The following is a 5,408-nucleotide window of genomic DNA, read 5'->3' as shown; positions in this document are numbered from 1 at the left end:
TGGTTTTTTGTAGAGCAAAATGTATAATTCTGTATGTGTAAAAACAATATTGTAGTAGACTATTGGAATTTAGTATGAAAACAAATTTGCTATAAATAAACCATATTATGGGAGTAACGTATTTCAACATTATCTTCTTTCAGATCAACTGTATAGTTGTTCATATTTTGATCAAGAAAATTGCCATACAAGATGTAAAACTCGCATTTCTGGCTGTGTATTTTGTTTTATCGTAATTGGTTACCAGGGTGGTGCGCCACTGCTATGATTTTGTTGTCATTCATTCATTGCAAATAGCTGAAAGTTTGTCGACATTCCTTTCATCATTTCCAAGAGAATTTTTCCTTTGATAATAAACGAATATTTCTTGAAAGTAACGATACCGTAAAGAAATGTACGACATGTATGAGGAGAGGGTTATGTATGCCGAAGAAGAAGGCGCAGATATATGATGCGACCACCGTAAACAGTTATTTGTAAGTTTGTATTAGCAGTTTGTTATAATTTGCCTTGTTTCAATGTCTTATTATAAATAACAATTTTTGTGCCTTGCGGTCTTGGGCTCATTGGTTTCTCTAGCCTGTGGTTTTCTGTAATGCAACCACATTAGACGCAGGGTAAGTTTTTGGATATATATTTTTTTTCTTTAAAGCCCGTCTTACATCGGTAAATGCAAGACTTCATATTTTGTTATTTTTTCGTTGTTCGGGCAACTACGTGGGATAAAACCGGGCGTATTTGTGATCTTGGCATCTACACTGAAGATGTTGTCACATCATTAAGTAAATATAGAGAAGCATTTGGTCAAGCAAAGGAATAGTATTGATTACAGATTAAATAGCATTTGGCATGCTACTAGCATAATGGACAGCGACCAATGTATATATATGTAATGGTTAAGATTGATTAGGTACGCAATAATATGAAATGTCGGAGTCAACAGTTGTAACGATAAAAATTTGTTGTTATAATTGCACTGTAGGATGTGAGAGATGAACAATGCATGAAGTTTTAAGAAAGTATTTATTTACCGTTACGTTGAAAACTACCATACCTCGACGGGCAGGTTATAACATCCGAGAGCATGCGAAAGAAAGTTAGATGTGGTAGAATTTCTTTCTATTTTTTTTTTTTTGCATAGTTTGGCGTACACAAATTGTTAGTAGCAATCCGCAGATAGCGATTGATGATGTTGTAAGAGAACAGAATTAGAGCTAGTGAAAGTTGTAAGGTCGTGGGACGTTGTCTCACAGTTGCTGACAGTAAACTTCATTTCTCCCTCTAACCAAGGTTCTAGCTGGTCAGCCAGACTTCGTTCTCACTGAGTTGTCACCGTAGTGGCTAACTCGTTGAGTTACTAACTAATTTTTGCTTGAGGTGTTCTTGCTTTTGTAACTATCCAGAAAGATAGACATATTATTGAGAAGAATAGATTTAGTTGGTGGCTTTGCTTTCTCTATTCTGGTTTTTGGTGAAGTAGAAGAGGTTATAAGGGTCAAGTGGTGAAGATATTATTTCGGCCTAGCTAAAGGCAATCTGGCGAATGTCAAACTCCTTTCACAGAAAAACCATTGTTCCACCGCGGGAAAAGTTCTGTTGCAGTGTTAATTTAAATTTGGCTATGGTGGATCGAATCCACTTCATGCATGCAAGATCCACTACACATATATAAACAGGATGGTCCCAAAATAAGTTTACAGTTATTCAACTATCTCTTTCGCATTCATATATTAACAGTTTAGATATTAATTATAAAAACAAAAAAAAGGGAACCATTATTCTATGCTAATTTTGTTAATTTTGTCAAGCTCCCTTTTCAGTTTGTAAGATGGAAATTTAACTGTAATAAAAGGTTTTAAAAGGAATTTAAAGTACCTACGTGAAAACTGTAAACCTACTTTTGGGCCACCATTGTATATCACACACACATATATGCCAGTCGCCATGCTTGACCGCTAAATCCACAGTTTTTTTTCATTCTATCTCTGTTTATTTTCCCATATTCCTTTCTGTTGAAGAGCGTATGCTCGAAGCGTAAAAGACATTTTCATTTTTCATTTCCCCGAGCGTCAAACTAATACACCTGCCGGTTGTTCATACACTTGTCTTCGTCTTTTTTCTATAAATTTCAACTATATATATATGTGTGTGTGTGTGTGTAAACATACACATGCATACACACACATACATATACTAGAATACCCGTGTCGTCAAAAGCGCGCGCGCACACACACACACACACACGCACACATACGATGGACTTCTTTCAGTTTCCGTCTACCAAATCCACTCACAAGGTTTTGGTCGGCTATAGTAAAGTGTGACACAGTGGGACTGACCCAGGAACCATGTGATTGTGAAGAAAGCCTTTTACCAATCAGCTATGCTTGCACGATGAAACATACAAAATTTGCCTTTTACACAAAATACCATAGTAAAATAGTGGTGCATGTTATATGTCAGCAAATATAATAATATCACTCTCTTCTCATTGCTCCAACTTTACCTCACCTCAGTCTAGATTTTAAGTATTCCATTGTCAACTACGGGTCACACAAGAAGTCGCAATTTTAATTACTAATATTGCATATCTACAACTATTTCACTCAGTAAGAATCCGCTCCGTTTTGAAAACGACCGGGTGTTATTTAAGAGAAATGTGGCTGTTATTTGTGGCAGGTCGAGCGATCTACCAGAGGCCACGTAAAGGCCATTTGTTGGCTTGTTGCATTTTAACTACACAACTATGCCTGTTCCTTACATCATCAGTAAACACGATACGAATCCCAAGATAATTCTGAATAATTGTAGACAATAAAAGAATTTGTGGGAGAGGCAGTAACACATGCCACAAACAAGCACTTTATCTAACTCAAACAACCACGTACACACGCGCGTTTAGATGTACAAACGAAAAAAGCAGAGTTCAAAGCACACGCATACATACATACATACATACATACATACATACATACATACATGCATGCATGCATACATACATACATACATACATACATACATACATGCATGCATGCATGCATACATACATACATACATACATACATACATACATACATACATACATACATACATGCATGCATACATACATACATGCATGCATACATACATACATACATACATACATACATACATACATACATACATACATACATACATGCATGCATGCATGCTCAGTGTACTATTGAAAAATTTACAGTTACTCCACCCAGTTTACAAGTTCAGATTTATTCTTGCAATTTTGGAGGCACTAGGATATGTAACAAACTGCTTCAGCATGCATCAATCTTGAAAAATTTAGGTTCTCAAGACCAGAAAGGAGAAAGCTAATTAGAACGCCGCAGAAAGAATCCATTAATGCATTAATGGAACTATCACAATATGTGTAACTTTCCAAAAGTTTAGCATATAAGTATAAATGCACATGTCTAGACATGCAACTGTATGTTATAGTAAACACACAAAATAAAAACATACAAATCTGCACATGTGCAGACTCCAGATACTTGGACACATGCACACAACCATATATAATTACCCTGCTGATGTTTTTAAAATTCCAATGAACGAGCCTCAGATCTGGGTTAGAAACCGACTCTTCCTTCGTTGGCAAGAAATGTTAACATAACACTTAAAAGTTACATACATACATACATACATACATACATACATACATACATACATACATACATACATACATACATACATACATTTAGGCATTGCAATGTGGTTAAGAGGCTGGCTTTCCAACTGCAAAGTTTCGGGTTCAGTCCCACTGTACAACAATTAGAGCAAGTGTCTTCTAATGCAGCCTCAGGTCGACCAGTGCCTTGTGAGTGACTTGGTAGACGAAAACTGTGTGAAACCCTGTCATATGTATGTATGTATGTATGTATGTATGTATGTATGTATGTATGTATACTCTTTTACTTGTTTCAGTCATTTGACTATGGTCACGCTGGAGCACCGCCTTTAGTCGAGCAAATCGACCCCAGGACTTATTCTTTGTAAGCCTAGTACTTGTTCTATTGGTCTCTTCCGCCGACCGCTAAGTTATGGGGACGTAAACACACCAGCATCAATTGTCAAACGATGTTGGGGGGGGGGACAAACACAGATACACAAACATGTACACACACAATCATATATATATATACATATACATATATACGATGGGCTTCTTTCAGTTTCCGTCTACCAAATCCACTCACAAGGCTTTGGTCGGTCCGAGGCTATAGTAGATGACACTTGCCCAAGGTGCCACTCAGTGGGACTGAACCCGGAACCATGTGGTTGGTAAACAAGCTACTTACCACACATGATTGCGTCAGTGTGTGCGAGTGTTTCTCTGTATCTGTGTGCGCATGTATATGCGTGTGCGTATGTGTGTCCGCGTCTCCCACGCATATGTATGAATTTTCTTTGGGTTTAATTTAAATTCTTCATGGAGAGAGCTCAAGCCGATGGCTAACAAAGCGACAAGACTTCTTGAGTTAAGAGAGTTCCTGGTGTTTGTACATATGTATTTTAGATAGTATGTTGGTTGAACCGTCGATGCATAAACACAAAAGTGTACATCTATTCACCTAATTTCAGATGGAGTAATTTTTGGAATGTCTTACAAATTTTCACTATCCCCATTAATAGATTAGATTTGAAGAATTCGTGTCAGTTTCTTTTGCTCTTTCTCTGTGAAACCGATATTTGCAAGTTTTTGTGTAAATTTGTTGGTACATAGTATAATGCATCTACAATGACTGGTGTGGAAGCGCTATGGCCTAGTGGTTAGGGCAGCGGACTCACAGTCGGAGGATTGCGGTTTCGTTTCCAGACCGGGCGTTGCGTGTGTTTATTGAGCGAAAATACCTAAAGCTCCACATATATATATATATATATATATGCACGAACGGGAGCGTGAAACTCTGAGTAATAGTTTTTGTGATTTTGTGATGTCTTTGCAGCTTTATTAATAAAATGTGTGTATGTATGCATATATAGATGTAATTTTTCTAAATGGCATATTTTAATTTTGCATTCATGAATTGATAAAAGGTGGGTTTTTTTCTAATTTATATATTTATATTATATTTGGTGAAATTTGATTTAGTATTTCTAAATTGAATTTCTCCCTGTAAGTTTGGAATAATATTCCCTCATATTATTATTATTATTATTATTATTATATATATATATATATATATACATATATATATACTGGAAACCTTAACGAAGAGGTTTCCTTTAGTTCAGTTTGGTGTATACATGGATGACGCTTTAGCCATCTCCAGGGGCGCAAATGAGTACCCCCTGGAAAGGCTTAGGGAGAACCTAATTCACATGGTTAGCTCCCTTGGTCTTAAGGTTACAATATGGGTACCTGTTCATACAGG

Source organism: Octopus sinensis, linkage group LG7 (genome assembly GCF_006345805.1).
Source record: "Octopus sinensis linkage group LG7, ASM634580v1, whole genome shotgun sequence".
NCBI classification, from domain to species: Eukaryota; Metazoa; Mollusca; class Cephalopoda; order Octopoda; family Octopodidae; genus Octopus; species Octopus sinensis.
The sequence above is the reverse complement of the archived record's forward strand: the minus strand, read 5'-3'. Positions refer to the sequence as shown.